We start from the raw sequence: 25,557 nt of genomic DNA, 5'->3' as shown, positions 1-25,557 counted from the left end.
AGAGGCAGAAGCAAATTCAGTTGGAGACACAGCAGACATTTCAGAAGACAGAAATGCAACAAACTCAGGCTCAGTATCAGAAAGATCCTCATCAGAAGCCGGCAAGGGTAGGCGAGAAAGATAATCAGCAACCTGGTTTTTAGAGCCTGGATAATAATTAACCTCATAGTTTAAACACAAGAGTCGCTCTGCCCAACACGCTATCCTCATTCCAGCGCGGTCTGTACCTTTAGAGGAGAGAAGCACTGTCAAGGCCTGATGATCTGTACGTAGAAGAAATTTTCGACCCCAGAGGTAAGTTCTCCATTTTTCAACAGCCCAGGCACATGCTAAAGCTTCCTTTTCAATCGTTGAATATTTTTGAATATTTTCGTTCAGAAGTAGACAAGGTTCTTGAAGCAAACGCAACAATACGCTTTGTGTTGTTTTCATGGATTTGAGAGAATACAGCACCTAGTCCATAATCTGATGCATCTGTTGAAACGACAGTGGGCAAGTTAGGGTCAAACAATGCTAAAGCAGTGCTTTGAAGCAATAACTCCTTTACAGTACTGAAACTCTTCTGAGCTTCATCTGACCAACTGAACTCAGAACCTTGTCTAATGCAAGCACGCAATGGTTCTACTACTGTGGCAAAATTTGGAATGAACTTATTGTACCATGACAACAATCCAAGAAGGGAACAGAGCTGATGTGCATCATTAGGAACAGGAGCATGAAGCATTGCACTAAGATGATCCTCATCTGGGCAAATAGCTTGTGCAGATACAATATGACCAAGAAAGCGCAAACTGCTTTTCTTAAAGTGACACTTTGAATCATTCAACTGTAAGCCTGCATCATGTATACGCTCAGTGTTCGAACTATATCGTGGCCTTTGGGGGAGCCCACTTTTCGTGTGTGTGTGTGTGGGGGGGGGGGGGGGGGGGTTGTGCGCGTGGAAGAGAGGACGTGTATATTCCTTCACACACTGGTGAACGGGTCAATCTATTGCTTAATGCATTGCGGAGACTCTTAATATACAATTTACAATCATTAAAGAACATCTTTGATTTTAATGAAGGAAGAAAAAACAAGAATTGATAGGTCAAAAAGCCCACAAATAGTCTATAAACAAAGCATCCGGCTGTCTTTGAGTTCACATGAACGGTTGATGTTACTCGTCATACAGAAGAATACCATAATTCCTCCATTTAATTAACGTTAGTCTTATTAGGACATCGATAGTCGCGCAGACCTATATCAACCCAGCCACAACACATAATTGGGAATAACATGCCTTAACACAGAATCGACCACAGAGGCCTGGGGTCAGCTTCCTTTGCTGTTCTTCCAGAAATCCAAGATCAAGAAGTGGATATTCGTTTTAGTTTTTTCTACGAATCTTTGCGTTGACATGTACTAAACATGAGTGGAATTTGCACCGCAGCGCCACCACACCTTGATGGTCATGACAAGAACAGCATGTATAGCTATCTTTATGGAAGTGAATTAGATTTAAATTGCCGTCATGCATGAATTAATTATATATTTTTAGCAATTTTACATATAATAATCCACGATGATCACATTACAGAAAACTGAAATTGCACCTCAAAATAACACGGTGTCAATATTTTTGAGACCCCCCAAAATTTCTCAAATCACGTTTTCAGGGGAGCCCATGTCTTATTTAGGGGAGCCGAGCTCCCCCTAGCTCCCCCGTAGTTCGCACCCTGTATACGCTGAATAACCACTTTAAGCATGTGATCACGTTCACTTTTTGTGTGTCCCCAGACAATAACGTCATCCAGATAATTAGCCACATTTGGCAACCCTTACAGTACAGTTGCTAGCATTTTCTGAAATGCAGACGGAGCTGAGGCAAGGCCATAAGGTACTCGACAGAATCTGAATAACCCTTCATGGGTAATAAATGCAGTCAGATCACGACTTTCTTCATGTAACAAAAGCTGGAAGTAAGCATTCTCTAAGTCAATTGTAGAAAAGACAGTTGCTCCACACAGCGTGGACATCATCTCCTCAATATGGGGCAACGGATAACAATCTGCAACAACAGCTTTGTTTGGTTCTCTCAGATCTACACACATACGAATGCCACCAGTCTTCTTCTGAACAACTACAATTGGAGAAATCCACTGCAAAGCATCCACTCGTTCAATAACACCCAGGTCAAGAAGACGTTGCAGTTCATCACTAACAGCATTTCGAACAGACAATGGTAACCTTCTGAGTTTCTGACGAACAGGTTTCACATCTGGAGAAATTTTTACCTTATGCACAAAGCCTTTTGCACATCCTAGCTTGCCAACAGGCACAGAAGCAGAAAGTTGCATTACAGGGACTGAAGACTGAACATGTCCTGGAAGAATAGAAGAACCTTCAAACTTAAGATGCAATCCATTTATCAAATCCATTCCAAGAAGAGCTGTGCCACATTCAACAATGAATATTGACGTATTACAGTTCATATCATCTCTAGTAACAGTAACAGGTAGACAGCCAAGCACTGGTATTGGATCTCGTGAATACGTTACCAATTTAACAGCAGGAGGCAGCAAGGCATCTTGCTTGAAGTGTTTTTCATACAAAGATTTTGGCAGAATAGAAACTGAAGATCCAGAATCCACAATCAACTCCACAGGTACAGAAGCTGATGCAGTCATGATAGTAGTAATGCACTTTATCTTATTAGATACTGAATCATGCATGTAAAGAATCTGAAGCTCAGGCAATTCAATCTCATGGACAGAACATGTTTGCTGTGAACGACACACTCTGGAAAAATGTCCCACCTTTTGACAATTATTGCACTTTACAGAAACTGCAGGGCATCTGGAATCATTTGCAAGATGCCTGGTAGATCCACAGCGGTAACATGCACGAGTCAAGAGAGTAGCAGACGACTTTGAAGGCACAGCCAGAGGTTTCAAAGTTGATTGTCTTGTGTAACGATCAACAGCAGGCACACCAGTCACTTGTATTGCTTGAACAGGTTCTGAATTCAGATTGGAAAAAAGTTTAGCTTGTTCACCAACAATGCTCCATTTGTGTAGCAATCGTGATAGCCTTGTTAAGAGTCAAATCAGTCTCTAATAGCAGACGTTCTCTAATACGATGACTGTTTACATTCTCCACTAATTGATCTCGCAACATTTTATCATCATTAGATGCAAACTCACATGTGGCTGCTAGGTCCCGAAGAGAAGCAACTGCAAAATTGTTTCCCCCGAGGCTTGAATTCGTTTTCTGAATGCATGACGCTCAGCAACAACATTACGTTGAGGAATAAAGTGCGGTTTTAAAGTCTGAATAGCATCCTTCATTGTCTCTCCTTGATTTGGTAAAGTATAGAATAATCTCTGACCTTCTGTTCCTAGGCAATAAAGAAACAAAGCTCGCTTTCTTGCAACTGGCTATTCATCTCCTGATGCATTTATGACAAGTAAATAGTTCTCAAACATCTTTAACCAGACTTCAAAGGGAATAGACGGCTCACCCGGACATGGTAAGAATGGCGTAGGAAAAGAAGCAACTGCAGACATCTTTCATGTAGGACAGCAAAATCCTCGTCGCCAATTTGTTATGTTTAGCTCCAGGTAAGCATGAGGACAAGAAAGTTCCCAATTCTCAAGTGTTTATTCAGTCCACAAGCAGGACAAACAAAGCAACAGTGCCAGATGGTTACATGATTGACAGCAGGTGCAACAACCCTTCCATTCTTACTCTACACCTTTTATAGGTAACAACAGGTGAACTATAGCGCCATCTCCTGACAAATACACAAACACAACATAAAGCACTTTTGGCTTGGTGAAATATGCAATTTAAATTTGCCTTGCCAATTCAAAGACTCAGTTTCATATAATGATCCAAAGAGTAAAAGGATATTTGAGGCTTTCATAACAAATTATTATAGGTTGCACGTTTCTTGTTTATCCCCTTGAAGGTGTACATGTAGCATCCTAACCACATGGCTTCATTCTACAATGTTACTAAGTTAAGCTAAAATCTCACCGTTCATACACGATAACAAATAATGTATATAATGAGCATATGTCAAAACGAAAACACAGATACTTACAAGGCCAAATCATGTCCTTTAACGTTTGCTGTTGCCCGTTGTTGTTCTCCGTTCTCCTCCTCTTGTGTAAAAAAAAAAATCCACTCCAACCGACAGAAATTTTTTTCGCGATATCTGCCGTTGCCAGTAGTACAGGCTAGAGCCCTGCACGGGCCTCAAATCTAGGCCCTAGCCCGGCCCTGGCCCGAGACGCTGAGGCCCTAGCCCGGCCCGTGTCCGACAGCTTATCAAAATTCTCGGCCCGAGTCCGACTGGAGCCCGTTTTTTTTTTTTTTTTTTTTTTTTTTTACATTGTTGCAGCCATTAAAATAGTTATGTTTTGTTTTTAATGTCAAAGTAGTTATATTTAGTTTCGTTTCTTTATTAAGTTAATTTAGAAAAATGTTTAGAGCATTTTTTTGTTTGTTAAATTAAAGTTTACAATTTTTTAAGTGACGACCAAGCGGCCAGCGGCCGACAGTGAGTTAACCGCATATTTAATCGATTTAGTCTCTCAAATCAACTCTTGACTTGTCTTGCCTATAATAAAATCCATAAAACACTTCAAGCATCACAATGTTAGTTAATTTCGCCAACTGTTACCACCAGTAGCCTAAAAGGCATTTTTGACGAGCTGAGGCAGGCTGATTCTGCTCGCGGCTCTCGCAAACGGAGCTAAACAAATAAAAAATAAAAAAGCACATGCAGGTTGTCTTATAGCCTACCTTACACCTACGCAAATGAATATAAATCCCATCTTCAATTCCCGGGGTATATGCTCATTTAACGGAGTTTACAGCAACGGAAGCAAAATATTAAGATGCATTTTATTCAGCAGCTTATTTCAGATTCAAATACCACATAAGAGAGCGCGACCTAAGCGCACTGGTAAGATAATGATCTCATTCATTTTTATTGAAGATGATTGTGTTTTTGACCATCTTAGACTTATTTTAAGTTTCATTTACGGTCATTTGCGTTGGCTTGCATTAGTAATTTGCGGCGATGCGTGTTGCAGCACCATCATATCTATCTGACTACAACATATAGCCCATAACACATTGTGACACATAATGACATTTTCATGTTTGAAAGTCTGTAGGTTAACATAAATGCAGATAGGCCTAATTGTAATAATAAAAAACAACATAGCCTAATTATCCATTTTGAAATATTAAACCAGTCAATAGAGAACGAATTATTCTGTAGCCTTTTGCCGTCAATACCATGGATATGGCATGGGCCGGCTACTGCCGAAGTTGTCTTTGCTGTATCAATAGGCAATATATTTATATTTAACATGAAGTATAGGGCTTCCCTGTACATTAATAGCACCAGACGCCCCGCGGATGACACGCAACAGAAACGCCACGCTTGCAGTGTGTCTCCGCGCTTAAGAAACGCGCGCCGCTGCTGGCGCGGACTCTGAACCTATTCTCTGAACACTGTGCAAGCCATCTTGACAGTCGCGTTAGCTATTATGGTCTCGTGTTGTTTCCACCAGCGCAGAACTCATTGTTCCTTTTAATTGATAAAATAAATATAAAACGAAGGAGAAGCCTATAAAAAGGCCCGAAGCCCGGCCCGCGTTTTAGGTATGACGTGAAAATTGGCCCGAAGCCCGGCCCTAGGGGCGAAAAAAAGTCGGGGCGAAAAAAAGTCGGGGCCAGTCGCTCGGGCATAAATGCAGGGCTTTAGTACAGGCTACAGTTGCCACCTAGCGGTTGAGAGTTGTAATTTTTTTTTTTTTTTTTTTTAAATATATCTAGCTTACGATTTTCTTTGACTGTCTTACATTTTAAGAGAATGTTATGCGGGACAGCAAAGCTAAAACTAATTCAAATGTTTACAAATGGGTGGGCTAAAAGCAGACTACACATATCAGAGCCCGTCCAATTCAGAGCTAAATCGTGGCTATAGATAGACCATGACATGAAATGACACATCTTGCAGATATTATTGACAATGCGAACATGATGTAATATTAACCATATCATGTGCTACATTGTATCAACCATATCACAAGAGTACATTTTAACACTTAGGGAGTTAAAATGTACTCTGTGAGTAGTGTACATATTTCACACTTTAAAAAGTGTGATTTTAACTCCCAAACGGACGGAGTCATATATACATTTTATGAGTGTTAAATTTGACTCGAATTGAGTTAAATGTACACTGGCTTTTTTGCTGTGTGGTTGTGGAGGAACACAGTCGCTGCATAAGCTTCCTTCGGATCCTAATATTAGGAATGAGTGGTTGAACTTTATTTTTAATGAAGTTCCAGCTCACGTGGGGAAGACAATGGTGTTAACTACAGTTCACTGCGGAATCGTTTGTAAACAAATCTCTGGTTGATGCTGGATTTGGATCTGACAGGAGGAATGGTGCAACACACTTATGTGAGTAAAACGTGCTTTTATATGTGATAGTATTGCATTGTTATCGATTGTTTTGCTTATGTGTACCTGTTTAACAGAAACATACCTCAGCTTGCTGGACACAGACACGTATGGGCCAGGGCTCGCAAAGCCCGGCAGGCCGATGAATCTCATTATATTCTGTTCTTGTTCTGGTATCCTCTCTCTCTCTCGACATCTTGACAGTTGACATCTGAAAGGGCGGCGCGCGCACCTGTACGTGTATGTGTGTGCGTGCGGTTCGCGCTCCAATCTTGCAGGCTATGTGTAATATAAAAATAATAGTCCAATAGTCCGATGAGAAATAAATTATTGTGTTTGTTTGATAGACGTTTATGAACCCTGTGGTCGAGAGAATCATTCTGGTTGCTGCTTCTCCCTCAATCTCTCCTCTCCCTGAACTGACAGGGGAGCTTAAGCTCATTAAATACGCAAATCTTATCCAATCCTAGCTGTGGGCGTTTATGTTAGGATGTACCAGCAGACCGAGGTGTAAAATAGGTGACTGGGGACAAAAATGCACGGTCCAGTAGTTTTATTCACCAAGGTGAAAAAATACTATATATATATATATATATATATAGTACCAATAGTGAAAAAAACAGGAACAATAATCAAAAATATAATACAAAAGAAAATAAACTTGCAATATACGAATGTAAGTTGGCTATGCCAATGTACAGGCCCAAAAATACAAACGTGTTTCAATCTCTCCACACTATCCTCCTTTTTCCCTAAAATGGCTGCCTCTTTTTAGGCTTTGGCTCCTCCTATTTCTGGAGCATACCATTTTAGGGGAAAACCTATAGGTTACATACAGATGACAAGACATAAACAAAAAACCCTTCACAACATTTCAACTCTACAACATATATTATTTACAACTACTAACATGTACAAAGCTCAAAACAATAAAGACAAAACATATAAGGAAACACTTACATCCCAGGTTCTCTCCCTCCCCCATGAGGTCAGAACTAGATGAATTAACCTTTGATGAGCAAATGCTAGCTTAAAAATGGCTACTTTCCATGTGTACTGGTTTGGCAAGTGAAAGGTGCACCCGAAGGTATGTGTTGCAGTTTGAAATGTATTGAAGTTAAACTGATACTGAATGAAATTAAATAAACTCTTATGTTGTAAAGTATGTTGTTCTTTTTTTTTGTGTGTGTAATGATATTATAATAGCATGCATCACTGAACATTAAACATTTCAACACATTTTAGCATTAAACAAACAAAACAAGGAAAGTGATAACTTGGGACGAATAAGGGATATTACAACACCAACATCAGCTTACAAACACGCAACATCAGATTGTATTTTTAGCCGGCATTTAGTTTGTGTGTATGTGTAATGGTGGAAACAGTTCAGTGTATGCACATACCCATGTTCAGTCCCTTCATTATAAAAGTCTGGGGTCACAGTCAGTCTGTGACATTTCCCCCTCCTTCTCCAGACAGCTCTTGAGGTGTCCTTGAGAGGAAGTCAGCTGTGCAATTTTGAGTACCCGCTCTGTAAAGTACTTCAAAATCAAAAGGTTGAATAGCCAGAAACCACCTAGTGATTCGGGCATTGGTGTCTCTCATCTGGCCTAACCAGGCCAGAGCCCGATGATCAGTCTCTAGCCGGAACTTACGTCCAAGTAAGTAATAACGCAAAGAGTCCAAAGCCCACTTGACCGCAAGACACTCCTTCTCCACTGTTGAGTACTTTGTTTCACGGGGAAGGAGCTTCCGACTGATATAGGCCACAGGCTTAAGTTGTCCTTGTGCATCTTGCAATAGTACAGCACCAATACCCTGTTCAGAAGCATCAGTCTGTACCGTAAAAGGTTGTTCAAAGTCAGGACTCTGGAGCACTGGCTCTTTGCATAAAGAGTCCCTCAAGTCCCGGAAAGCTCTTTCGCAGTCTGTTGTCCAATCCACTTTGTTGGACCGGCTCTTTTTAGTCAAGTCAGTCAGGGAAACTGCCCGGGCTGAGAAGTTTGGTATGAAGCGTCTGTACCTGCCTATGAGCCCCAGGAAAGACCGGACTTGTTTCTTTGTCTTAGGTCTCTCTGCATTTAAAATGGCCTCGACCTTCCCGACTTGTGGCCTGCCCACCCCGTGTCCCAGCACAAACCCCAGGTACTGAGTTTCCATCTTGGCCAGGGCACATTTGTCAGGGCGAATTGTCAGTCCAGCAGCCTTAATCCGATGTAACACCTCTTTAAGATGTCCCAGGTGTTCCTCCCAACTCTGACTGAAGATGATAATATCATCAAGGTAAGCTGCTGCAAATGTTTCTGTTCCACAGAGAATCTGGTTCATCATTCGTTGGAATGTGGCTGGAGCCCCATGAAGCCCAAAAGGAAGAACCTGGAACTGATAATGCCCAAAGGGAGTCTTAAAAGCTGTAAGCTCCTTACATTCCGGTTGCAGAGGAACTTGCCAATACCCCTTGCAGAGGTCTAATGTGCTGAGATATTTAGCTCTTCCTAGCCGCTCCACCAGCTCATCCACCCTTGGCATGGGGTAAGGATCGAACTTACTGACACTGTTCAGTTTGCGGAAGTCAAGACAAAACCGGAGAGAGCCATCCTTTTTGGGAACCAGCACAATCGGACTACTCCACTCGCTAGTGGATGGCTCTATCACTCCCAGTTCCTGCATTGTGTCTAGCTCCTGCTTCATTACTGACAGTAGCCGCTCTGGCACACGGTAGACTGGCTGGCGGATGGGTTTAGGGTCTTTTAGGACAATGGAGTGAGAGACCAGGTCAGTCCTACCGGGTGTCTCCATGAAGAGCTGATCAGGTAAGCACTCCAATAGTTGCTGTCTTTGCTTTCACAAACAGGGCATTGTCAGTCACTGAGTCTGTTGCCCCCTTCACAGGCTCTCCGGGCTGTGCACGGGGATGCCATTTCTTAAGCATGTTGATGTGGAAGATTCGAAGTGGTTGGCTTCTCGAGGGAATTTCAATTTCATAGTTCACTGGACCTACTTTCCGCTGGACTCGATAGGGGCCCTGCCACTTTGCCAGCAGCTTGTTCTCTGATGTGGGTAACAGTAACAGGACCTCTTCACCAGGTTGGAAGGTGCGTGTCCGTGCTGCTTTGTCATACCATGCTTTCTGCTGGGCTTGGGACTGTAGTAGATTCTTTTGAGCAAGTGCAGTGGTCTTTTGAAGTTGCTCCCTCATCTTGAGGACATGGTTGAGGATATTTTGCTTACTGGACCTGTCCATGTCTTCCCAGCTCTCTCTCAGCACGTCCAAGGGTCCTCTTACATGGTAGCCATTAAGGAGCTCAAAAGGTGAAAACCCTGTTGAGGTCTGTGGTACCTCTCTGTAGGCAAATAAGAGGAAAGGCAGCCACTTGTCCCAGTCTTTGCCTGTTTCGGAGACAAATTTCTTGAGCATTCCCTTCAGGGTTTGGTTAAACCGTTCAACTAAACCATCAGTCTGTGGGTGGTAAGGGGTGATTCGTACTCTCTTAATCCCTAACAGCTGATATACTTGTTGTAATGTGCGGCTCATAAAGTTGGGACCTTGGTCTGTGAGGACTTCACGAGGTATGCCTACTTGTGAGAACAATTTTATGAGTGCTGTGGATATTTGCTTAGCAGTGACTTCTCGAAGTGGGAACGCCTCAGGGTACTTCGTTGCATAATCACATATGACTAAAATGAATCTATTCCCTGCCTGGCTTCTCTCCAAAGGGCCAACAATATCCACCCCAATTCTCTCAAAGGGTGTGTCAACAACGGGTAGTGGTACCAGCGGAGCATAAACAGGGGTGCGACCAACAGCGAGTTGACATTCAGGGCATGTCTTACAATACTCTTTAACATCACTGTACATTCTTGGCCAATAAAACTTCTTAGCAATCCGCATGAATGTCTTCATAAACCCCAAATGGCCTGCCCAGGGGATGGAGAGTCCCATTGCTAACACCTCCCTTCTCTGTGTCTTGGGTACAACCAACTGTGTTCCTCCTCCTTACTCTCTCTGTACAGTAGTCCATTTTTTATTACAATGTCTGTCTCACTCAGTTCAGGTGCCTCTGCCTGTATTCCAGCTGGTTCTGAGGTCTCAATTAACTTTTCTACCCAACCTCTACGTTGCTGCAGCCTAACTTCCTCAGTAGGTCTAGATTCTCCTAGCACCTCCTCTGAGGAAAAAGGCATCATCTGCAGAGCTTTAAAGTTTTCTACTGGTGGGATAGATTGTACCTTTGTTTAGCCTGAGCCCTCGTCACTACACCACACCATGCTGTCTCCTGCACCAACTCTGCTAACACTGGCAAATCTGTGCCTAACAGAACAGGATATGGCAGATTCTGGGCTACTCCAACTTTCATCAGGTATGGCTGGTTTTGCACCTCAATATAGACTTCAGCTGTAGGTAATTCAGTGTTATCACCATGCACACAACAAACAGTCAGTGTTTCTTCCTGACTCCAGCTATCTCTGGGTACATATCTGGCTTGTATCAGAGTTCGAGCACATCCTGTGTCAACCAAAGCCGGTAGTGGCTTGCCATTCAATAACACTGTGATAACGGGCTCTGTGTCATGTGGGGGGAATGATGACTGCACTGGCCTGGGAACATAACAAAGACTAGTTGTCCTAGGCTTTTTCAACGGACATTCTGGCCTAGTATGTCCTGGCTCGCCACAATTATAACATACAACTTGTTGCTGAACAGGGGGCTGTAATGTGGAAACAGGGGATGTGGGTTTAGGGTGTGTAGGCTTCAGGATCTTAACATGGCTTTGAGAGCTTGAAGTCAGCCCAAACCCCTCAGACTTACCCTTAGAAGATGGCAGTATGCCTGCATAACGGAAGTTTCCAGGGCCCCTCCTTGCAGCAATGTAGGCCTCTACTAGGTTAGCAGCTTCGGCAGCAGTGGCTGGATTGTGCTCCTTGACCCAAGTCCTTACTTCTGGATACAACACCCGCAGATATTGTTCAAGCACGATAATCTCCATAAAATGCTCTTTACTATTTTGGCTAAACTGGACCCACTTGCAGAACAAGTCCTTAAGCCGTGTATAGAGTTCTTGTGGTGACTCATCTGTTAGGGTGCTCAGAGAACGGAACCTTGTTCAGTATGTCTCAGGACTGATCTCATACTTTCTCAGTATGGCTTGTTTAAGCTCATCATAGTCCTGGGTTTGAGAAGGGTTCATGGCCACAAAAGCACTCCTTGCCTTGCCTGTAAGTAATGCTATGAGCCGAACTGCCCAGTCTCTCCTTGGCCACTGGTAAACAGCCGCCAACCTTTCAAAAGTGGTCAAGAAATGTTCAATGTCATCAGTGTCCTCAAGCCTAGCCAGACGTGGCTCCTGGTCCCATACCCTTGGCAGTGAACCATCTGAAGCGGGAGTTTTAACTCGGCTACGCTCCATATCCATCTGTAGCTGGGTGACCTGGTGGCTGAGTACTTTGTAGTGCTGCTCTCGTCGTGCAATCTCTCTTTCCTGACGCTCATCACGGTCTTTCTGGAACTGCATGAAGGTCGTGAACATCTGTGCAAGAGTTGAGATTGCAGCATCCCCTCCAGCGGCATCCCCTTCAACCATTGCCACACTCTCTCCATGGGCCCCTCCTACAGCACCATGGTCCTCTTCCTGCACCGTGCCTTCCTCAGGCTGACTCCTTTTTTTTAGGTGGCATGTCAGCACAAAGGGAAAAGGGAGAAGAAGAAAAAAAAAATCCCCTCTTGTCACTGATCTGGTACTGGAATCCCACTTCTGACACCACTTGTTAGGATGTACCAGCAGACCGAGGTGTAAAATAGGTGACTGGGGACAAAAATGCACGGTCCAGTTTTATTCACCAAGGTGAAAAAATATTATATATATATATATATATATATACACACACCGTACCAATAGTGAAAAAAACAGGAACAATAATCAAAAATATAATACAAAAGAAAATAAACTTGCAATAAACGAATGTAAGTTGGCTATGCCAATGTACAGGCCCAAAAATACAAACGTGTTTCAATCTCTCCACTAGTGATGGGACATCTGAAGCGAGGCTCCGGAGCTTGTGTCGAGCAAAAAGGGGCGTTCCAGATGAAGCCCCGATTCGAGGCTTGTATCGTTTCCGTGAAAATCACGTGACGATGACAAACGAGGCCTCGTTTTCTTTTGAATACGTCATTGCTTCATTCGGAGTATCGCTTTCGGATAAAAGTGGTTCGAAACCTCGCGCCTCTTGGGCTGTTTGCAGTAGGCATTTGCATTGGTGTTGAGGTGTTGGTTGTATGTAGTAGCGATATCATTATATATCATAGCTTGTATTATATATTATATTACATTATACTTAGTTTAGTAGATTATTAGAGTAAATTAGCCTATATCTAGGTGTAATACCTATACTACGTAATTATATATATATATATATATATATATATATATATATATATATATATATATATATATATAGCCTATATTAGTAGTAGTGTTATTATTATATATATTATTGCTATTATTATTAATAATAATATTAATATAAGACTAGACTGTATTAGGGAAAGCTTTTCCCATTTGCTGTTCCAGAATTCCAGTCCCATAAGCACTGCACTATTGCACTCCCAATCAGCGCAACACTCACAATAATTTATTTACAATCATTCTGGGCATTCACTATCATCACTAACCTAAAGATCTACTGAATAGTTGAACACAAAGTTGTGTGTTTGTGTGAGTTGTGTGTACATAGGTTAATACAAGCAGAGTAAAATACTTTAATAATACACAGGCAATAGAAAAAGGGTGTGCCCACACTATGACAGTTTGGTTGTTCAGGATGAGTAGATTTGTGTGCGATGCATTGCTTTGGACAGCAGGTGTCACTGGGGAGCACACTGTTTCATGAGGCTTCAGCTAAATGAACCTTTTGGTGAACCAATGGGCTGGAAAGCCTCAGTGGTCCAGGAAGCCTCATTTGGCCATCACTACTCTCCACACTATCCTCCTTTTTCCCTAAAATGGCTGCCTCTTTTAAGGCTTTGGCTCCTCCTATTTCTGGAGCATACCATTTTAGGGGAAAACCTATAGGTTACATACAGATGACAAGACATAAACAAAAAAACCTTCACAACATTTCAACTCTACAACATATATTATTTACAACTACTATCATGTACAGAGCTCAAAACAATAAAGACAAAACATATAAAGAAACACTTACATCCCAGGTTCTCTCCCTCCCCCATGAGGTCAGAACTAGATGAATTAACCTTTGATGAGCAAATGCTAGCTTAAAAATGGCTACTTTCCATGTGTACTGGTTTGGCAAGTGAAAGGTGCACCCGAAGGTATGTGTTGCAGTTTGAAATGTATTGAAGTTAAACTGATACTGAATGAAATTAAATAAACTCTTATGTTGTAAAGTATGTTGTTCTTTTTTTGTGTGTGTGTGTAATGATATTATAATAGCATGCATCACTGAACATTAAACATTTCAACACATTTTAGCATTAAACAAACAAAACAAGGAAAGTGATAACTTGGGACGAATAAGGGATATTACAACACCAACATCAGCTTACAAACACGCAACATCAGATTGTATTTTTAGCCGGCATTTAGTTTGTGTGTATGTGTAATGGTGGAAACAGTTCAGTGTATGCACATACCCATGTTCAGTCCCTTCATTATAAAAGTCTGGGGTCACAGTCAGTCTGTGACAGTTTACTTTTAAGTCTCCAGTGCATCACGCCCACCAAAACCCAGCGTTTTGGAGAGAGCCTCAAAACCAGTGTAGAAAATAGCCTATTACTTATTAGTTATGATGTTTATGAATGTAAAAACCACAAAAACATCATTAGTTGACCTCAGGCAACAGTATAAAAAAAATGAAAAGCCAATTCATGACAGCTTTAAATTGTGAAGTTAGCAGCGTTGTTAACTGACCAACACTGCTGGCCACCGTCAATGGAGGGTACAGAGGAGACTATCAAATATAAAGCATATACTCATAATAGAGACATGATTTGGGGCTAAAATTATGATTTATTGTCCATCCTATATTATTTCCTTTATAATGCCAGTGGACTTTGGTGATGAAGGGTTAATGAACTGCACGGAAAGCTTTTGTTAGTTAGCGCCGCAGGATCAAGATCTGAACTGCTATTCAACAAACAAACACCAAGACAAACACATTAATACAGACCACAGCAATTATCCACCACTCCTTTAGGACATCACACTTTAGGGATCCATCAGCACACACCCAGTACACAGAGCAAACTGCTGGTTCGAGAGAACATTTGTTGAATAGAGCTATGAACCCTACTGTAAACATATCTATGGAAAAAAAATCTATTGTTTCTGTTTTTAAGAAACTATAAAAATTAATAATCAAAGAAATATATTTTTTAATTATGTTTTTATTTATTTATTTTTTTTACCAAATATCTGCATAACCCTCGGTTTCCGGTTTTATTTTGGCAGAAATGCTTTACTCTTAACAGTGTGCAACAAGTGTCACAGAAGCCGCCGAGCGAACGTACAGAGTAACATCATTTTAAACACACTTAAATGCATCTATGACAAACAGAGCTGCATTCCCTCATAATCATTACCGGAAAAGTGGAAATGGTGCCGGCGACTGTGTCATGTTGTCATAATAAAAGTCTGGTTGCTTGCGAGGTGTGTGAACAATCGCTCCTGCTGCCTTGCTCAGCTTCACAACACTCAGTCCTGCTCTGCTTCATACATTAATATTGATAATTAATGATTAACATTAATAATCACATCCATGAACATAATTTCTGCCCGAGTTCTGTCCTGATTATTTTCCACCGGCTGTGAGGTAAAGACCACATGTCCCAAGATTCTGAGCTATAACTTCACTCTAAACAAAAATGGTGCTATATAGCACTAAAAATGGTTCTTTGGCTCGTAATCATAGGGGAACCTTTTTCAGTGCTATATAGCACCTATCTTTAAAGGTGCTATATAGCACCTTTGTCAAATGGTGCTATATAGAACCATAAGGGGTGCCATATAGCACCAGGAGTGGTTCTTTGGTTCGTAATCAGAAGAACCTTTTTTGGTGCTATATAGAACCATAAGGGGTGCCATATAGCACCAGGAGTGGTTCTTTGGTTCGTAATCAGAAGAACCTTTTTTGGTGCTATATAGCACCTATTCATCAAGTAGCTTTCTAGCACATTTGTCAAATTAGAGGTGCAATATATATATATATTTTTTTTTATATATTGTTTTTTTTTTAGATAGTAGGGACCATTATCATGTCAGACACGCTTCTGATGTCAATAAGCTTCTTAATTACAACTTTTACTTAAAAGGTAAATGATAATTCTTACCAAATTGTGGTTTTAAAGATTTAAAATACTGTATTAAATGCTTTCTGAGAAACAAAATAAATTACACTTTCAAAACCATTTAATTGATTAATCTTAGTAGCAAATAAAATCAGTGCTGACAAGTCAGGGACTATATATAAACATTACAATATACCTTGTACACACATATAAAAAATGCAACACACTTGAAATATGTACATTTTTGAAAAAGAGACCTGTTGTGTTTTTTACAAAAAAAAATTTATTTGGAAAATTTTGAGTTTGTAACAGATTAATGAGTGAGTGGAATTGCTCAAAAACTTTAATACAATCACATGCAAACTGAAAAAAATAAATACATAACTGGAACACTGGAAGAAAGCGAGAGAAAACATAGAACCCTAAAGTCTACTCAAAGACAGTAGTTGTAAACCCTTCTACAGGTATTATAGACCTCTTATGATTACTTTTCACCATTTGAATTCATTCTACATACAGATGTATGATACATACACTCATGCATTCATATTAACTAATTTATAATAGCTTATTATATACAAGAAAACTGCTTATACAACCATTTGCAATCAGAGTTAAAGGGTTAGTTCACCGAAAAATGAAAATTCTGTCATTAATTACTTACCCTAATGTTGTTCGTTTCCCAGTCTTCACCTGTCCAATTTTGGTGAGCTTGTGCAAATTGTACCCTCTTTTTCCTATTTGTAGTGGAAATGGGTGGTACCCGGTGGGGTCTTCTGCTGTTGTAGCCCATCCGCCTCAAGGTTGTGCGTGTTGTGGCTTCACAAATGCTTTGCGGCATACCTCATTTGTAACGAGTGGCTATTTCAGTCAAAGTTGCTCTTCTATCAGCTTGAATCAATTTTGGGTGAACTAACCCTTTAAGCTTTCAAGCCATTTGCAAGTCCTTCAGGATTTTAAAAACAATACATAAACTGGAACTGAAACTGGAAAAAAGAGAGAATATATCACTTAAATCTGGTCACAGATTGAACTGTACACATCTTTTATGGTGACAGGAAGTCCGGCTCCATCCTTTTATTTTAAAACGACAGTCCAAAAAGGTCAGTGTATTTTTGAGTCCTGTAGAATACTGGACTCCAAACACAACACACACACACAAGAGTAGGCCCCAGTGCCATTGAGATGTCCTCACTCTCCTCAGTGATTACCTCGCCATCCAAAGTGAGTAAAATGTGGTCATACTGCAGGGGATGACCCTCCCTGCAGCCTTTAAGCACCATCTTAGGTGTTGGGATGTCAGAAGGGCTGGTCTGAGCATGGCCCTGGAGGAGAGGAAATAATAGCATTAACCATCTTCTCATATTTATTTCTATATTGAATGTAATTGTCTCTTCAATTTAATAAGATAGTTTGAAGAGACCAACAAAAAAAAAAAATAATGTTTGAATTAAAATAATTTGCATAATAAAATGCGAGTGTAAGTAATAGGGTAATGCTTTGATTAGATTGTGCTTTACACACTAGTAAACTGTTCAAGGCTCACCTCAACTTCAAACAGCAACCTCGGGTCATCCTTCAACAGTGCAGGCAAGAGCAAAACAGTTGGTTCCAACTGTAGGCCTTTAAACAAAATAACATCATTAGATTAACATAACATGGGGGATGCTTTTAGCCAATACTTTTTTTGTTTGTTTTAACCTTCATTACTGTTTAATGCCCAAGGTATATTTAGTTTTTTATATGTACGCTTAGTCGAACGCACATCCATTCAAAGTATACTTAATTTGACTAGTACAAATACACAGGCATTCATCACATGCACATTGGGACAAGTTGCAATACCCCTCTTTGCCTACAGGGGTCCATAGGGAACAAAGGAGGACAGACATGGGAGGTAAGTGAAACAAGTCTTTTTTGCAACGATAGGAGAACAAATCGGGAATGCAAAACAAGCATGGATGAATGTCAGGTGATACAGTGTTCTCTGTGCAGGTGGTGTGCGATGTAGATGACTGGTTAGTAGGAGAACCAAGCAGACAACACAAGAAAAAGAAGACAGATGACAGGTCAGGAACAAAAGGTAGGTTTCTCAGGTGAGTATAAAAGTATATAATATAATTTTGCACTCTAGTGCAAAACCAGGCCTGGTCTGTGATGCTTCTCTTTGTCGAAACCAGAGAATATGGTGGCGTGGAGAGAGCTCAAGTAGGGTATGCTAATGAGTGATAACGATGGTGATAATGAGGAGTGGGTGTAGATGTGGAACAAGAGGAATGCTGGGGTTGTTCGAGGGCGTCTGCATCCTGGACTCATTATGGTTCATCAGAGCAGGTTGTCTCCAGGATGGTACAGGGAGCCGGTTGATTTGGAGACCAGGGCGCAGTTGGCAGTTCTGGAAGCCATGGCGGTGCAGGCGGTTCTGGAAGCCATGGCAGTGCAGGGGGTTCTGGAAGATCATGGCGGTGCGATGCAGGTGGTTCTGGAAGCCATGGCAGTGCAGGCGGTTCTGGAAGCCATGGCAGTGCAGGCGGTTCTGGAAGCCATGGCAGCGCAGGTGGTTCTGGAAGCCATGACGGTGCAGGTGGTTCTGGAAGCCATGGCGGTGCAGGTGGTTCAGGAAGCCATGGCAGTGCAGGGGGTTCTGGAAGATCATGGCGGTTCAGACGGTTCTGGAAGCCATGGCAGTGCAGGGGGTTCTGGAAGATCATGGCGGGGCAGGCGGTTCAGGAAGCCATGTCGGTGAATGCGGTTCTGGAAGCCATGAAGGTGCAGGTAGTTCGGGATGTCAAGGCAGTGCAGGGGTTGGAGCCGATGTGTGTGTGGCCAAGACACATATGCTAGCTGCATTATAGGCACAGAAATGTCCTCTGGGATAAGAGTAAACTCACTAACTAGAGTGGGCTCATGGACTAGAGCCTCTGGACAAGGAAGGTAGTTGCTACTGGATCCTAGAAAAGGAAGTGAATTGAAATCATTGGCCATTTTAGGACACAAGTTCAGATGAGAAGTAATTTTAGGAAGGGAGTTCTGACAAGGCACCCATCTTAGGATGAGACTCTGGGGCTGGCTGTAAAGCATACTGGGGAACAACGCTCTCCAGTGAATTTCCAGCTCATGTTTTCTTTTTGTGGTTTGGTCTTCTGTCATCCACAAGCAAGAGGCCAGATAAGGGGGATAAGTGAAACAATAAGTCTTTATTGTAAAGATAGGATAACAAAGTGGCAATGCAACAATGATGCTGGTTTACTGAAGACTTAGCTGGTGGTGATACGTGGTTCTCTGTGCAGGTGGTGTGCGATGTAAATGACTAGTGATAAGAAGATCCAAGTAGACAACGCAGGAAAAAGAAGACGGATGACAGATCAGGAACAACAGGTAGGTTTATCAGGTGAGTATAATAGGTAAGCACTCCAGTGCAAAACCAGGTAGGGTCTGTTATGTGTCCTTTTTGAAGAGACCAGACCAAGTGGTAAAGTGAAGAGAGCTGAAGTTTGGTGCGCTAATGAGTGATAATGATGGTGATAGCTTGCAAGTGCAACCACTGAAACCAGCGAAGAATGAGGGATAGTGAATTTAGGCCTAGTCCACACGCTCACTGGCATTTTTATAAACGGAGTGTAACGCCACACCAGCGGAGGGGGTCCTTGCCTGAGTATTGACTGTGTACCGCTCCCTTTGCATCTACTTGCACTTCCCTTTTGAACTGGCCTGACAAGCCAAACCCACATCAAGATGTTGACTCAGACTCACCGTTGACAGGGCTCAATCCAAGGGGCGTGATAAACGGTTGTCTTTCAAATTCCCTCTGCACGCAATAAGATAGTGCTACAACCAACCAGAGCAACGTGAAGTGGAACTAGTTGATTAAACATTTGCCGTATCCGGTCGGTAAAACTCTGAACACATCTTCCCTTTCTAAAGGATGATTTCAGTGCCGTTCTTTGTTCTTTTCTCAAAGAAAAGCTTAACTCCAAATCTTCCAGAGCCGCGGCCAAAGCCGATTTGAAAGACCGCCGTTCGCCAGCTTCTTTGTTTACAAGTTGCATGCGGAACCTACACAAGACCGCACATCTGCTGGAGTGCCGTCAATATGTTAAGCCCGCCCACCAACTTTAAACACAATGTGATTGGCCTGACCAGAGTTTATTTTTTCCAGTTCACAATTTTATGAGTTAATAGACCACACTCGCTGCAAATTAGATTTGCTGCTGCAAGGGTGCGTCTAGACTTCAAGGCTACTGTGAAACAGCATTTAGGAAGAAACTGTGTGTTTGCACATTGCGATTGCCAGTTCATCTGGTATTACCTGTTCAACTGTCTGTACCCATTTAAAATGATAGGCAACCACTGCATTTTAATCACAATCCCAACACAGATGTTAAAATAAGATTGTATAATTGTTCTCTTTTGAAGCAAAAACAGAATGTTCAGACTTTAGCTTTGAGAAATGATGCTACATAAAACTTCATAACAGGCCCAGAAAAGAAACTGCATGTTAATTTTCAAGTCAATCCGGGGTGCATTTCCCCATCGTTAGCCAACTATGGTCGCAAGTTCCGTTGTTACTGACATAGTTCAACGATTTGGTGTTTCCCGACACCATTGTTCCAATGAACGTTCGCAAACTGCATCGTAAACTTGTGTGGTTGGAACGACAGCTCTAGACCTTTGGTTAGAAGCATAGTTTCTTGTTTGCATGACGTGGACTTAAAAGGATACTTTACCGCTTTTTTCACATTAAACTATGTTATTCCCTTAACTAAGACGAGTTGACGCATACCTCTCTCGTCGGAGTGCGTGCACTTAATCTCTCTGACGCGCGCTGACGATCTGATAGCATTTAGCTTAGCCCACTAAGCCCAGTTCATTCACTATGGTACCAAACAGAGATCAAGTTAGAAGCCTCCAAACACCTCCACGGTTTCCCTATTTAAATACAGTTAAACAAATAGTTGAACGATCAAGTATAGTGACACAAAATAAAATGTGGTGCTTTTCTAAGCCGATTAAAAAGGAGAACTATAATGTATGGCGGAATAGCACTTAGTATTCAGCGCAGTAAAAAGTCCCGGGTCAAACATCCTACCTCACATCTCCCCCTCCCCCCATTGCCAGAAATGAGAGGGGGAGGGGGTGATGTGAGGGACAATGTTTCAGCCGGGACTTTTTTCGAATACATACAAATGTCCTTTATGTATTATGTATATGTATAAGGCCATATTAAATGACCTTTTTTGAAGAGTGCGCATGTGCGGACGCGCTCTAGGACGTAAGAAAGAGTCTTTGATTGAATCAGGAAATGAAGCAAAATAACTGAGAAAAATAAGAATTAGGCCTCAGGTGCCATGTCCATAATTTATAGCAAAAGATCTAGCATGAATTCTATCTCAAAATAATTAATTAAAAGCAGTTATTACTCCACCACCTGCGTTACTTTGTTATACGGGAAATACACTCCAGACCAACAGAACTGTAGGTAGACCCAATTTCTTGTTTTGTTGAATTATAGCACCACCCTAATTACCTTTTTTTAGCCTGCCATCTTCACAGTCGCCAATCTTTCGCCTGAACTTGTCCTTAAGGGGACTCCGTGAAACTTGAAGGCCTCTGTTCCATTGCAGAGAGCTGTGTAAGAATTTGTTGGCTAAAGTAAAAAAAAGACATATTAAAAAATAGTCATACATAAGGAGGCAATCAACACACTACTGTACTTACCATTTTCACCAGTCTGAAACGAGTCTCCTCTGTGCTATGGTTGGACACAAAATTTTTCCACACCATCCTTTCTTTGAGGAGCTCTATGTTTGGTTGAAGCTTCTCTAGATGTCCCCTAATACTTTGTTCATCTTCTCCTGCATCAACCTATAGGGGTATTGAAATTGGTACAAATGTGGGTACAAATACAAAACACACTTACACAGGAATCTATAAAGATTCATAAAATTTGTCTTAGATGAACAGACACCAAAGTTCTGCTGCTACACCAAATGTGAATTGAGAAAGTTTGTTTGACAGCCACCATTTAAATGTTTATACTTTAAAAAACAAATTTGAGTAGAAATATGTAATTTGTTTAGCAAATATTTTAACTTTATTATTATAAAAAAAAAGTGTAATTTAAGTGTTTGTACAAATCTGTTCAATTTTACCTTCAATATTATAGTAGGCTTCAACTGACTCCCATAGTTTACAGCATCAGTTAAGAGATGTGTATCCTATTCCTTGAGAAAATTTGCCATGCATGTGGCATACCTGTTATGTAGCCAAAAATAATCGATATTGAACCAAGCTGTTCTTGTGACAATTAATTTAATTTAACTCTTAATTTTTTTTATTTAATTATCACAACTGTTATAACAGAAACACTGGCACTGGTTATTCAATAAACAGATATTACTGTTACTAAACTCTGCTCAAAAGAAATGTAATTACAAATTGATCCATATCGTGATGTGTATCGTATGGTGACATTGATGATGCACAGCCTTAACTGAAAATGATCTTCAAACCAATTCATTAACAGTTACATGCAAATATGCATGACATGAAATAGGCCAATGTTAATAATTAAGCTAATGATAAATAGCCTAAATAAATAGAGCTAACGTTAACTTTTAGCCTAACGTTAAAGAATTTGTTGTTTGCTTCCATTCCAGTTACATTTGCATAGAAGTCTTTGACGTAACCTTACACTATGTAATGTTACACCTCTTGCATGGAAGATTAAATACATTATTTGAGCTTTAAACGGTTAACATAAGTAGGCTTGCATTTAATTTTAACTTAATAGTTAAGAAGTTGTGCATATGTTATTTTTATTTCATATTCACTAACGTTACTAGACACAGCATCCATGGGAACGGTGCAGCTATATAAAGCCCACCTCTAGGACCGTGGCTGTCATCTCTATTAGCGATTAAAAAAAAAAAAAGTTAGTTAGTCACGAAACGAACGACCACGTTAGCCTTAATTATTACTTAACGTTACACTTCAGTGTTAGTTAAGCAACAAATATCCCTAACCGCATCTCCTTAACGTTAACGTTAAACCCCCCTCTGTCTCTCGAGCTTTGTCGGTTGACGTTACACCAAAGACGTTTCAGTGTATTTGGTTGAAATAACTTAACGTTACTAAAACGTTACTGCTGCTGCAACTCTGGCTCGAGTGTAAGAAATTATTTTCCTTTTTCTTTTTGAGCGTCAGTAGGATGTTATTCGCTTTGTTTATTGGGGAAAAAAAATCGTTAACTAAGTTAAATTAACGTTAGTCAACACAGTTGGTCAGGCTCCACACAGTCGGCTAACATTACTCAAAACACGGTACAACATTTTAAAATACCAACAAAATTTCCCCCTAACAAGTAACTCAACTTTAATAGCATATTTATGTGACAGTTGGAGGTATGACACTCACCTGGGCAAGATTCTTTCTCTCTCCTCAGTCTCTCTTCATAACGACGCCGGCTCCAAAGCCAAAGGTCCAACGAGCAACGACACAAATGACGCAGTTTCTCGAGTAGGACCGCTCGCGCACAAACAGCGTACATCTGATTGGTGCGTTTATATATATATATAAACGCGCCAATCAGATGTATATATATATATATATATATATATATATATATATATATATATATATATATATATATATATATATATATATATATATATATATATATATATATATATATATATATATATATATATATATATATATATATAAAAAAAGCTAGACTACACAAATGAACAAAACATAAAATTAAAATAAAATAAATGTTAAGATAACTTTGTTTTGGCGCTGTAAATAACATTTTATAGTGGTGTGATAAAGTGAAATCAGTTTCCAGCTGAGAAATTTTTTTCCAAGAGGTTTTTTATTATTTTTATCTATAATGTATTGGGTATTAATATAATAAGCGATTGTATGGGTGATGATTTGAAAATGGTTCAAGTGTGGATTTGATTTGGTAGCCGTCTACAGTTATAATTTGTGTGTATTGAATACCTATTGTGTTTTAATTTTAAAAAGTTGGGCAGGCCCCATATTCATTAGCTTAATTTTTAATACCAATGCCAAAAAGCTGTTTTGAATCACTTTGCTGGGGTCAAAAAGTGTTGTGTTTGAGGGCTCTGAAATATTTAATTTGGGGGCCTTTGGGCCAAAAAGGTTGAGAACCATGTTAACTTCATGTGAATATTATTATTTTATTTAATGTTGTTTTGTAATCAATTTCCCAACTAAATTAAGAAACTAAAAGAGAGATAGAACCTAGAGGGGCTTTTTTTAATTTATGACAGTGGTGCTATATAGCACCTTAACCACCCCAAAGAACCACTGAAGAACCGCTGAAGAACCACACAGGGGCTTTACAGGTTCTTTATATGGTATTGGTGCTATATAGCACCTTATCCACCCTAAAGAACCGCTGAAGAACCACTGAAGAACCTTTTTTTTTTAGAGTGTTGGCATCATCAAACTACACTTTTGTTTTGAATAGGCGCCCTCTAGTGGATGGAAAAATTACATAGTTCAGCTTTAATTGGGAAAATCTTACTAAAACCAAAATGATATGTAGTGTCACATAAACTGACAACCATAAACATTTACAATGTTATTCAGATAGTTTGCTTTCTGGTGATTCTGTAGATTCCGGTCAAATGCAGGCTATTTTCGCTGTGTATAAAACATACAGTATGCTTGAAATGATTACTCGTTGTATATATGCACTAGCCAACATTAATGACAAGACGATCTAGCAGTTATTAAATCATACTCATCACAGCAGTAGTTCTCCCCGCCACCATGTTTATATGGCAAGCCCATCTCTGTAATTATCTATCAAAATTATTTCAGAACGTCCCAGTGGTAAACACAAAATCAGAGGGCCTAGGGAACTCTTATTTACGATAATTCCGATAGCAAGTGAAGGCAGCAAGACTATCCACTTCACATTGGAGGTTTCTGTTCCTTTGCACCTGAATTTCAACAAATCCACCAATCATAAACACATTCTTTAGTAGCAAAATACATGACAGAAAAAAACATTAGGAAAATGATTTCAGATGTTGTAAATCTCAAAAACCAAACAGAGTAAAAACACCAACAGCTTGGCTTGACTCATAATAAATTCTTCAACTGCTTCCTTCATGAGTCACGCATCCCTGTACTCTCCACCAACAACAGTGAAAACGTGTATTTCCTGTACTTCAAAAGTAATGTGTCCGATGCCCCACCCTGATTACAATACAAACACTATACTTCTGACCCTTAGGGGTTACTGTTGAAGTTAAACGGCTTGTTTTAGCAATCAAATGGGTTGATAAAAACACTTTCCCCAGCTCTGAATGCTCTTTTTATGTGTACATGGAGTGACAGAGATAAAGAATGCCAGAAAGGCGGTTGATTTTGAGTGGGTGTTTTTCATTTAACACTTTGGGGGTGTGTGTAAATATGTTAAACAAAACAGCCTATAAGTACGCACGTCTCTGATGAACACGCAGTTCCTGACCGACATCAAGACAAGAAACATGGACTTCATCAAGGGTGCATCAGATAAGCATGTGGACAAAGTTATAGATAAGGCTGGTAAGTCAGACACATATTTTATAACCTTTTTGTCTATTGCAAGGTTGTAACCTAAAACTGATGCCTGTAAACCAATGTTATTTATTTGCATTAAGAGGCGCATGCTAGTAATTTCTGTAATTTACAGCTAACCTTAATTAACATGTACAGACAAGATCATTAACTCTCATACATTTTTCATCAGCTGTTGTGGCCAA

General features: G+C 40.5%; 1 long non-coding RNA gene across 2 annotated transcripts; it reads right to left on the bottom strand.

Moving 5' to 3' along the window:
* Window positions 1-16,087: 16,087 nt before the first annotated feature.
* On the bottom strand, window positions 16,088-23,260 carry LOC137055885 (uncharacterized). 2 transcript variants are annotated; one of them, XR_010900111.1, is made up of 7 exons: window positions 23,189-23,249; window positions 21,925-22,027; window positions 21,491-21,637; window positions 21,300-21,419; window positions 17,319-17,395; window positions 16,984-17,097; window positions 16,088-16,758 (listed from the first exon to the last, which is right to left on the bottom strand). It is a non-coding gene; the product is annotated as an uncharacterized lncRNA (long non-coding RNA). The 2 variants fall into 2 exon arrangements; XR_010900110.1 differs by lacking the exon at window positions 21,925-22,027 and having other exon boundaries at window positions 23,189-23,260.
* Between the last annotated feature and the right edge of the window lie 2,297 nt (window positions 23,261-25,557).

The sequence above is a fragment of the Pseudorasbora parva genome, chromosome 21 (assembly GCF_024679245.1).
Source record: "Pseudorasbora parva isolate DD20220531a chromosome 21, ASM2467924v1, whole genome shotgun sequence".
Lineage (NCBI taxonomy): Eukaryota > Metazoa > Chordata > Actinopteri > Cypriniformes > Gobionidae > Pseudorasbora > Pseudorasbora parva.
This window is presented reverse-complemented; position numbering and strand designations above follow the sequence as displayed.